We start from the raw sequence: 12,557 nt of genomic DNA, 5'->3' as shown, positions 1-12,557 counted from the left end.
GTCGTAGTAGAGCAGGACCGGACCATCGAGGGAGGGTGCTACTCCGAGCTCGTTGATGAATTTTCTCAGCCACACAGCTTCCTTCGCGGCATCTGATGCTGCGATATACTCTGCTTCACAAACAGAGTCTGCCACAGTATGCTGCTTGGAACTCTTCCAGCAGATGGCTCCACCATTCAGAGTAAAGATATAACCCGACACACTCCTGCTGTCATCATGGTCAGATTAGAAGCTAGAGTCTGTGAACCCCACAAGTTTCAGATCTGACTCGCCATAAATCAACCATTGGTCCTTAGTATTTCTCAAATACTTAAGGATGGCTTTAACCACTTTCCAGTGGTTTTCTCCAGGATCAGATTGGTATCTACTCACTACTCCTAGTGAGTATGCCACATCTGGTCTTGTACATGTCATGGCGTACATGATAGATCCCATGGCTGAAGCATATGGGACTCTACTCATACGCTCTCTCTCTTCAGGAGTTGTCGGACAATCCTTCTTAGAGAGAGAAATTCCTTGGCCTATCGGTAGATAGCCCTTCTTGGAATTCTCCATGCTGAACCTCTTCAGCACAGTATCTATGTACATGGACTGGGATAACCCAAGCATCCTTTTAGATCTATCCCTATAGATCTTCATCCCTAGGATGTAGGATGCTTCACCCAAGTCCTTCATGGAGAACTGTGATGACAACCAAACTTTTATTCCCTGTAGTGCGGGGATGTCATTCCCGATTAAGAGAATGTCATCCACGTACAAGATAAGGAATACCACAACTGGACCATTTGCCCATTTATAGATGCAGGGCTCTTCTCCATTCTTAATGAAGCCATACGTTTTGATCACCTTATCAAAACACATGTTCCAACTCCGAGAAGCTTGCTTTAATCCATAAATGAATCTCTGAAGCTTGCACACCTTGGACTCATCTGTGGATGTAAACCCCTCAAGTTGTATCATATACACCTCTTCGGTCAGCTCTCCATTAAGAAAAGCTGTCTTTACATCCATCTGCCAGATCTCATAATCTAGATGGGCAGCTATTGCAAGCATTATCCGAATAGATTTTAGCATTGCCACAGGAGAAAATGTCTCGTCATAGTCAATACCATAACGTTGACGATACCCCTTGGCAACCAGACGGGCTTTATAGGTCTCCACCTTTCCGTCTGCGCCCCTCTTCCTTTTGAAGACCCATTTACACCCAATGGGTTTAACCCCTTTAGGTGGGTCAACCAATGTCCATACATCGTTGACCTTCATGGACTCCATTTCGGATTTCATGGCTTCAAGCCATTTCTCGGAATCAGGTCTCTGCATAGCATCCATATAGGTGATCGGATCCTCATTATTCTCATCAAGTTCGATGGGATCACCGTCCCGGACCAAGAAATCGTAGTATCTGTCCGGCTGACGCGGTACTCTACCGGATCGCCTTAATGGTGCAGGTATATTGGGCTCCGGATCTGATCTAATCATATCCGACTCAGGTTCAGCTATTGGTGTCGGTCCTTCTACCTGTTGAACTTCATCAAGTTCAACCTTAGAGGCAACGGTTCCTTCACCAAGGAACTCTTTTTCTAAAAAGATTGCCTTAAGGCTGACGAACACCTTTTGTTCATCAGCATGGTAGAAAAAATATCTTTTTGTCTCTTTGGGGTACCCTATGAATGAGCATTTGTCAGACCTAGGTCCAAGTTTGTCTGTGACTAATCGTTTGACATAGGCCGGGCACCCCCAGACCCTAAGGTGTGAAAGTGCTGGCTTACGTCCCGTCCATATCTCATATGGAGTCTTAATTACAGACTTACTTGGAACCCTATTTAATAGATAACAAGCCGATTCGAGTGCATATCCCCAGAAGGATATCGGCAAGCTAGCAACACCCATCATGGATCAGACCATGTCTAACAGAGTCCGATTCTTCCTTTCAGACACACCATTATGCTGTGGTGTTCCTGGAGGAGTCCATTGGGAGAGAATCCCATTCTCTCCTAGATATGTGAGAAATTCACTAGAAAGGTATTCTCCTCCTCGATCAGATCGAAGAGTTTTAATACTCTTCCCAGTTTGTTTTTCTACTTCACTTCGGAATCGTTTGAACATTTCAAATGAATCCGACTTATGTTTCATCAGATAGAGATATCCATATCGGGATAGGTCATCTGTGAAAGTTATGAAGTAGAAATATCCACCTCTAGCACTGGTGCTCATGGGTCCGCATACATCAGTATGTACTAGACCCAAGAGCTCAGTAGCTCTCTCACCTTTTCCAGTAAAAGGTGACTTGGTCATTTTACCAAGAAGACAGGACTCACAGGTTGGAAGTGATTCACAATCACTTACTTCGAGGATTCCCTCTTGAGTCAACCTGTTTATTCTGTTCTTATTTATATGACCTAGCCTCCAATGCCATAAGTAGATATTTGACACACTATCTAATCTAGGGTGCTTGCCAGTAGAATAGACTCTTATCAGGCTTGATCTTTTTGGTCTGGCTCTGCACTGATGTCCCAGCCTGAACTTGCACCTTCTTCACTTTCTTCTTCTTGTTCTTCTTCCCTTTCTCAAAGGGTCGAAAACCAGAAGACGAACCTCCCACTGAGTTCACCGACTCCTTGTGAAGTTGGTGATCCTTCTCAAAGTTCTGAAGCAACCCCAGTAACCCGTGGTAGTTCTCTTCAGGCTTTGTCATTCTATAATGAGTGAGGAATGGAAGATAAGACTTGGGCAGCGAGTTTAGTATTGCATCTTTCCCAAGCTGCTCATGCAAGGGAAAGCCGAGCTTGCTCAATCGTTCCATCAGCTCGATCATGTACAATACATGATCAGTGACAGAGGCACCATCCCGCATTTTGGCGTTGAAGATGGCACAACTAGTCTTGTGCCTCTCTACGTCATCGGGTGTGCCAAAGGCATCCTCCAACACTTGAAGCATGTCTTTTGGCTGAGCCATCTCGAATCTGTGACTGAACTCGTCGCTCATAGCAGCCAGCATGATACAGCGCACCGTGGTCCGGTCACTAAGCCACTTCTGGTAAGTGTCTCTGACTGTTCCACATGCATTGACAGCTGGCTCCTCAGGTGCAGGATCCATTATCACATATAGGATCCATTCATGCTCCAAGACTATCTTCAACTTTCGGTACCAGCTATCGAAGTTGGGTCCCACCAACTTATCATTGTCCAACAATGATCGGAGCGATAGGGAAGTGGCCATATTTGCACAAAGGAGAACCATAACCTAATTAGTAATTGATTCATTAAACCTAAAGATTTGGACTTTAATCAAAAGGTTTCTCCCACTATTTTATTCGAATTGGTAGCCTCTACCTCCAACTCGAGGAATTACCCTAATTCCTTAGCGGGTACTAGAATCCACTTAGACTGCACACAAGCCCAACTTTGGTTGGTCAACCCATGTACATCTAAGGGTAGGTTCATAACCAATTGTTTCTCTAAACAATTTCTAGTAATTATAATTTTGCCCTAGAAACCTAATCAGTAGGCTTTGGCCTCCACTGTAAGGATCCGGTTAGGTCCAACCATTAACATGATCATACTTGGTGTATCTAACCAACGAATGATTAAGCCCAACTTTGGTTGGCTCACCTAACCACCATTAGAGAGATACTTCCAAGTCATCATATGATGAGTGATAATTCCATTAGTCAACAAGCACCAGGCCTTTGGGTCTGCAATGATTATTGAGTTCATGGACTCATTATCAAACACCTTAATGGGAGGCTATGACTCAGTTATCTCCATAACTTTATCATTTTAAGGACCTAATAATTTTAGAGGATTAAATAATATAGAGGATGAGGTCAGATGAACCAGCTTATCATAATCCTCCCACTGACTTCACCAAGTCAGCTTAAGGGAGACCATTAAAAGGGCTGGTCTAGGAGCACCTAAATCAGTCACACTGATTTACCTAGCTGACATGGGTCAGCTCGAATAGTCAAGTGATCCGATCAAAACATAATTTCACCAAGAGGCCAGGTAAGTTCGATCAGTGGGAGGGTCTGCCAAAACTTGCCTTAGACACCATCATGAATGGCCAGGTAAGCGGGCTCCCAATTAAAAACCACCGGTCTGGTTTACCTTAGACACCAACTGGTTTAATTAGTTCGATTAGATCAACCTAACAGTTCGTGCTAGACCGCTTAGCCAAGAATCAAGTCTATTTGGTTCTCGTTAAAGACATGGACTTGACCAACTACAACTATTGTAATTGATCTAGAGAATCCTTGACCTAATCTAAGACAATAATTGATTAGATTTAGTCAATTCTCTAATTAAGTCCATCTTTAATCTAACCATAGGTCTAACCCAATTAATGGACCTAATTCCCACTAACCCATTAACCCAATGTGTTATGATTTGTGTCTTAGGTTCTTCAATTCACAATCCTAGAACCTAATCAAACAACTTCTTAATTCTTAATTAAGTTTTGGGCTGAGGGTTGGGTTTGGCTTTTCAAAAATAATTTTCATATTTGTAAAATAATTTTACAATATGATTCTATCAATCATATTGCATGTTTGATTCATAATCAAGATGCAAGTGAAATAAACATGAAACTACTTTAGATCTAATCTAAACAGGTTCATGTAATTGAAATAATTTCAACTTTAAATAATTTCTTTGCATAAAAATTATTAACAAAGAGATTTTATTTCAGATTTAAACATCTTTTAAATCTAATAAATCATAAATTTAATCTAGATCATATCTAACAAATTTATGATTAAAGATAGATCTACACAAACTAGGACAACCTTTGCACTGTAAGGGGTAAACCTTACAGCAGGACAACCTTGGAGTTTGTGATTGATCTAAAATTTTAATTTTAGATTTAATAATCAGATTATAAATTAGATCTAATCTAAAAAATAATCTAAGCATGTATAAATAATCATGTAATAAAGAACCTAGGCTCTGATACCAATTGAAGGAACCAGATCTAGGGTTTCAGGGTTAGATCTTGAAACTTTTTCAAGATCATACAGCGGAAGACTAAAATAAATCAAAATTTATTTTCTAAAATCAAAAAATCCCTAGATCTAAGATCCTATTACATGATTATTACATAGCATTAAATCAAAAATTAAAATATATATAAATATAGTATGAACTACATGTTGATCATATCAACATGTTTCTATACTAGCTACATCTAATGTATGTATTAAATAATAGATCAGATCTATTACCTTGCAAGTTAGACGCTCTAACCTCGCTGATCTGGGCTTAAGAATGATGTTGCAAGCCGCACACGTGTCCGGCCTCTAGGAGTCATCCACACGAGCCCACGAATCTCGATCAGAAGTCCTGTTTCAGGAAATCAGCACAGTATGCTAGTACTGCGCTGATCCTTCTTTGATGGTTGATCAGGTGCCTCCTTCTTCTTGATTTGGACTCTTTCAAAGATGAAAAGTAGAAGGAGGAGTTTTAGATCTGAGACACTCTCAGAAAACTCAAGATGGAGGGAGGAAAGATATGAAAACAAAAACCCAAGAAGAAGACCCTCTTCTTCTTCACGTTTTTCTCTCTAGACACCCAAACTTGCGTCTTTTATATCTCCACAACCCAAAAGTATTTCTCTCTAATTTTTGGGTGCCAGAAAGGCATCTCAAATATCTATCTCTCCTTAAAATTTCACGAAGAAACTCGTTTTATATAGAGAGATATGATAGAGTCCTTGTCTAGGTCAAACACCTAGTCAAGGCTTATCCAAACATGGCAAGTAAAGGGATGCCCAACTCTTGAGCACCTCCTTCATATTTTCGTGGATGGATCAATAGAAAAGGGTGCACAATGTAAACCCTAAAAGCCACGAAAATTTCAAAAAAAAAATTTGGATAAATTCGGTGCAAAATTGAAAGAGTTTTGGATTTCTAAAACTCTATCTCATAGAATTCGAAATCCAAACTTATTCCTTTTAGATTTGATCCAAATCACCTTCCATGTAAGAAAGAAGAGAGGAGACCTTTTGCGAACGTGGGAGAGATCTGGGAGAGGGCTTTTATTGCACAAAATAAGTGGAGATTGGCGTTGAATAAGAGAGAGGGCGTGGAGAAGGTTTATGTGGCGCAAGGTGGAATCCTAGTCCTACTAGGATTCTGTCTCATAACTTGTTTTAATTTGGTTTCCCAAATCAAATCAAATCAAAATTAGATCAACCCAATTAAAATAGGTCTTAACCCAATTAAAAACCTAATTTAATCAGATTTAAATTAGATTTAAATCTGATTTAATTTTCTAATCAAATTAGAAATTAGATTGACCCAAGTCCTAGTTGAACTAGGACTAGTCTTTCCTTGCACTTGGCTTATCCAATAAACCAATTGGACTTGATCCAATCAAGCCCAAACTAAATCTAATTAAATCATATTTAATTAGACTTAATCTCAGCCCATTGGCTTAATCAAATTAAGCCAATTAGCAATCAAATTGCTAATCGATCCTCCTGCAACACTTGCACTGGGTTAAATGTCAATTGTATTGATCATTTAACCCTAGAACAATTCTTAATCGTTGATCAACCATCCGATCGGATCATGAACTCTAATGTGTGTGACCTCATAGGTCCGAACCTAAGCCGATAGCATAGAAATAAATTCTTATACCAATCGAAGTGACCATCTAGCAATGGTACCCGACGACCGGATAGGTCGAATGTGTAGAACAACATCCTTAGAACCCATGCGGATATAGTTTTCATATAATTCATCCCCTTGACCAAAATGATCATAGGACACCCCAGAGCTCAACTATCAACTCTGATCAGGTTGTCCACATTGTATTTCAAAATATCAAATCCATCTGATGGATTACCCTGGCCAAGGTTTTGCTAAATTGAAATACAGTGACTCATTCTTCTCCAACTCTTGGAGTGGTCAATCCCATCTCGATCACACTCTGACTTCGCAAGTACTTTACTGTGCCCAGAAGCCTTCCGTCCCTGAATTAAAAATTCAGTTAGTCCAGTACCAAAGCACAGTGAGTTGCTTGCAAGTCACTGAGGCGATCTCAAGTCTAAGGGATACTTATACCTATATCCCATCAGAGACATTCTCGACAGCAGAATGCTCTGGAGTTGGTCACGTTCAATGATGATGTACCCTTACATCTCATCTGTATGCCATACCAGTGTCTCCACACTCCTTGGTTAAGAGGACAACCAACCCATATGGCCTACAGCGACCTATGCTCGATAGAAGCTGTCGTCCTTATTAACAGCCTATCATTTGGTCGTGAACAATTTTAAGGACTAATCGATAAATCCTCTCTTTATCGAATCTAAATAGTCCTAAGGACTTCATCATAATAACGGAGTTCATTATAAGATGAAAGCTTATGATGAAGATGCCAAATATATTTTATTTATTAATAAATCAATTACAATACTTGGTTGCTTAACCGTCAACAGCTTGACGATTGGCTTTTTGGGACATATTTCCCAACAAGTGGGGCATCCCATGGATCGATCCTTGAGATCCTGAGATCAAAATAGAGAGCATGATTTTCTGTCTGGCCAAATGAGGTGACTCATGGGTCTATCCATTCCCAGTGAGGCATCTCATGGGTCGACCCATGTGGGGCAGACATGCGTAATGGCTAGTTTTCTGTCCATTTTTGATGCATTTAATGCGCATTAAACACACTCTAATGACTCTTAACTGACTTTAAGATACTCTCAAGGCTAAATGAAGACTATAAATACTTTCTAGAAGTGAAAAATCAAATGAACTAAGAAGTATTCAAGTTCAAATTCATGAAAGAGAAAGAAAATCCTAGAAAGAGAGAAAGAAGCATTCAATCAGCTCACTAATACTCTCTAGCTATATTCAAGTATCCAAATCATCTGAGGGTGTCCAACATAGGCTTCTATTCCTTGAGTATTATATTTTTATTATTTTATTATGCTTATTTAAGGAGCTCTTTTGTGCTAAAAATTCTGTACACTTTTTTTTGGCTATTGTACTTTGAGTTTTGAGTTTTGAAGGGATCCAAAACTCAGATAGGTTGATCCGAATGTATAATCGGAGGGTTTGTAGGTTGGCTTGTACCAGAGAAATAAGTATTCTTGCTTGGATAGCAAGGGTCAATATAATCTGATGTGTTGTAAATTGAAAATCTTTTAGTGGATTGAATTCTCAAGTTGAGACTTAGGGAGTGGATGTAGGTGCAAGGTTAGCACCTAACTACTATAAATCCTTTGTGTTTGCCATGCATCGATGTGATTTTTATTTTTAGATCTAAAAAATATAATTTTTATATCAAAGATCTTGATATGGTACTCTAAGATTAGATCTTATACATATGATTAGGATTAAATTATTTAATCTATTATTTCCACTGCATAAAATTTTAAAATTGCATGTACTGCACTATCGCAAATTTGTTTCAAATGATATCAGAGCCAGATTATTTTGATATAAATTAATATGATTTTAGATTTAATTTTTTTTATTATTAGATCTAATTATTTATGATTTAGATTAGATCTAAATTAGTTTATTTTTAAATCTGATTATTATTTATTTAGATTAGATATTCTGAATAGCAAAGTACTCGAATTGGGTAATCACCAGGCCGTCCGGTCATAGGAGCAAGTAGGATTTCATGACTGTCTCCTCCCATTTAATGGAGTGCTCTTCATGGTGTGTAAGGGTGCTACTATGAGGTCTTATGAAGAAGAAAGTGAAAAAAAAATTTATTTTTTTGCAAAACCCTAGATCTTGAAACCTTAGGTGTTGTTGTATGTGATGCAAGTTGCGAAGATGGTTAAGTACATCTAATCTTATTTAATCAAAATTATTTTGATTTAAAATTATAAAAATTTATATTTGATCTAAAAAATTTTATGACTTGATGTAAAAAATTTACATAAAAAATTATTTTTGAAACCTTAACCATGTTGATGCAAAACTTAATTGAGAATTAAGTATCAAGCTGATTGGATCTAGAATTGTGATTTAGATCTAATAAATTTATATACTAATTAGGCTTTATACTTTTTTTATATGTGCAGATATGGCCTCAAATTTGTCACTCCGATCACTGTTGAATAGTGAGAAGCTTATCGGATCGAATTTTGATAATTAGTATTGAAAGTTAAAGATTGTCCTGGAGCATGAGCGGATCCTTTATGTGATAACGGATCGAGCACCTGAGGAGCCTGCTCCTAACATCTGAAGAGTGGTCTGAGATACTTATTTGAAGTGGCTCAACGATCGCACCATGGTTCGTTGCATCATGCAAGCTTTCATGAACGACAAGTTCAGTCAGAAGTTTGAAAATACTCAGTTAGAGAAAATGCTTCAAGTGTTGAGAGATTTCTTTGGTACTCTTGATGATGCTGAGCGGCACAAGACTAGTTGCATCATTTTCAATGCTCGGATGAGGGAGGGTACATTTGTTATCGATCATATATTGTACATGATCGACCAGATTGAAAAATTAAGCAAACTCGACTTTCCTTTACATGAACAGCTAGGGAAGAATGTGATTCTGAACTCTCTACCCAAGTCCTACCTGCCGTTCCTCAATCATTTCAGAATGACGAAGCCTGTAGTCAACTATTATGATCTGTTGGAGTTGCTACAGACTTTTGAGAAAGATCACCAGCTCCACAAGGAGACAGTGAATCTAGTGGGAGGATCTTTTTCGGATAGTCATCATCCCTTTAAGAAAGAAAAAAAGAAGAAGAATAAGAAGATGCCTGGTGCTGGGAGTCAGTCCCAAAAACCCAAGTTCAAGGCTGATCAAAGTCAGGTAGAGTGCTTCTTTTGCAAAAAACAGAGTCATTGGAAGAGAAACTATCCTCAGTGTATTGCTTCCCTTAATCTGAACAGGCCAAAGAAGAAGAAGCAATCAGTTACTGGATAAGGTACTTTTGTGATAATACCTTATAACTTCTCTCTTATAGATACAATGACCTAAGTATTGAATATCAAAAATCCTATTCATATTTGCAATTTATTGCAGGGTCTTCAGGTCACTAAAAGATTTGAAGAAGGCAAGAGATTCCTGAATATTAGAGATGGAAGATCAGTTCCAGTTCTAGCTTTAGGAATCATCAAGCTTGTATGCGAGTCTCAGTATATTATTCTTAATGAGGGTCATTACTGTCTTAGTTTTCTTTTAAATATTATTTTTGTAGATCTTTTGGCCAATTTCAATTATGAAATATCAATAAAAAAATTTTTGTGATATCATTTTGAATGGTGTTACAATTTTACGTGGACAGTTGAACAATGGTATCTATGTTGTATCTAGGCCTAATGTAATGTACATTTTAAATAAACGCCCTAGAATAGATGATGTCACATATGCCTAGTTTTGGCATTGTAGGCTAGGTCATATCAACAAGAATAGGATGAACATGTTAGCTCAAAAAGAAATTCTTGATAAAGATGATTATGAATCATTACCTATCTGTGAGTCTTGTTTGCTTGAAAAGATGATTAACTCACTTTTTACTGAAAAAAGTAAATGAGCCAGTGATGTGCTAGGTCTGATTCATACTGATGTATGTGGATCCATAAGCACATGTGCCAGAAGAGGGTACAGCTACTTCATTATATTCACAGATGACCTATCTAGTTATGGGTACGTCTACTTGATGAAACACAAGTCTGAATCATTTGAAATGTTCAAACGATTCCGTAATGTAGTAGAGAAACAAACTGAAAAATATATTAAAACTCTTCGATCTGACCGAGGAGATGAATACCTTTCTAGTGAATTTTTGATATATCTAGGAGAGAATAAGATTATCTCCCAATGGATCCCTCCAGGGACACCATAGCATAATGGCATCTTAGAAAGGAGGAATCGAATCTTGTTAGACATGATTCGGTCCATGATGGGGTTTGCAACTCTGTCAATCTTCTTTTGAGGATATGCACTTGAAACAGCCTGTCTTGTACTCAATAATATTCCAAGCAAGTCAGTTAGTAAGACACCATATGAGATATGGTCAGGACGTAGGCCAAATATCTCTTAGTTTAGGGTTTGGGGTGTCCGGCTTATGTTAAACAATTACAAACTGACAAGCTTAGTCCTAGGTCCGATAAGTGTAATTTCGTAGGGTACCCCAAGGAAATGAGGGAATATTATTTTTACCTGTTTGCTGAACAAAAGGTGTTTATCAACAGTAAGGCACATTTTTTGGAAAAAAAAAATTCTTAGTGAAGGAACAAGTGCCTCTAAAATCAAGCTTGATGAAGTTCGATAGGTAGAAGAACCAACACCAATGATTGAATCTGAGCCGAATTTGATTAGATCAAACCTGGAGCCCAATGAACAAATATCCTTAAGGCGATCTGATAGAGTACCATGTCAGCTGGACAAATACTTAGGTTTCTTGGTTTGGGATGGAGATCCTGTTGAACTCGATGAAAATGATGAAGATTCAATCACCTACATGGATGTGATGCTGAGGTCTGACTCTGATAAGTGGCTTGAAGCCATGAGATCCGAAATGGAGTCCATGAAGGTCAACGACGTATGGATATTAGTTGACCCACCTGAACGAGTTAAACCTATAGGGTGTAAGTGGGTTTTCAAGAAAAAGAGGGGTGCAGATGGGAAGGTGGAGACCTATAAAGCCTATTTGGTTGCCAAGGGTTATCATCCGTATTATGGTATTAACTATGATGAGATATTTTCTCCTGTGACAATGCTCAAATCCATTTGGATCATGCTTGCGATAGCAGCATACTTGGACTATGAAGTCTGACAAATGGATGTGAGATAGCTTTCCTAAATAGAAAACTGAATGAAGAGGTCTATATAATACAACCTGAAGGGTTCATATCCACAGATGAGTCCAAAGTGTGCAAGCTTCAGAGATCCATTTATGGATTGAAGCAAGCATCTCAGAGTTGGAACATATATTTTGATAAGGTGATCAGAATGTATGGCTTCATTAGAAATGGAGAGGAATCCTGCATATATAAGTGGGCAAATGGTTCAATAATTATATTTCTTGTGTCATATGTGGATGAGATTCTCTTAATCAAAAATGATGTCCCTATTGGAAAGGGTGCAGGGTTTCATGCATGAATTTCAAAATAATTTTGAAATATAACGCAGTGAAACATATAAATTAAATAATTTAATCTATAAATGCATGTAATCAAATTACTAAATCCTACAATTAGGACCTATAATATGTCATAATGCATTTATAAATTAGAAAATAAAAGCTTTGGTATTGATCAAATCAATACCCTAGATCTGAAACAGTTTTAGATCTAAAATCTAGATCACATCTAGATAAGAGAAAAGATCAGATCTCTTACCTTGGTGCGGGTTGAGATCTTCATGGTTGATTTTCTTTGTTGCCTTTGGAGCCGCACATGCATCTGGCCTCTATAGGTGATCCACACGAGGCTGCAACAAAATCGGAGGTTCGTCGAACGAAGATCCGCTCGAAGTGCTAGCTTCTTGCAGATCCCTCCGGATGGTTAATCTAAAAATATTCTTCAGATCTCTTGGATATTCCAAGAGATAAAGAATATGAGGAGGAATAAGGGAGA

The sequence above is a fragment of the Elaeis guineensis genome, chromosome 1 (assembly GCF_000442705.2).
Source record: "Elaeis guineensis isolate ETL-2024a chromosome 1, EG11, whole genome shotgun sequence".
Lineage (NCBI taxonomy): Eukaryota > Viridiplantae > Streptophyta > Magnoliopsida > Arecales > Arecaceae > Elaeis > Elaeis guineensis.
Note: the sequence above shows the minus strand (reverse complement) of the source record.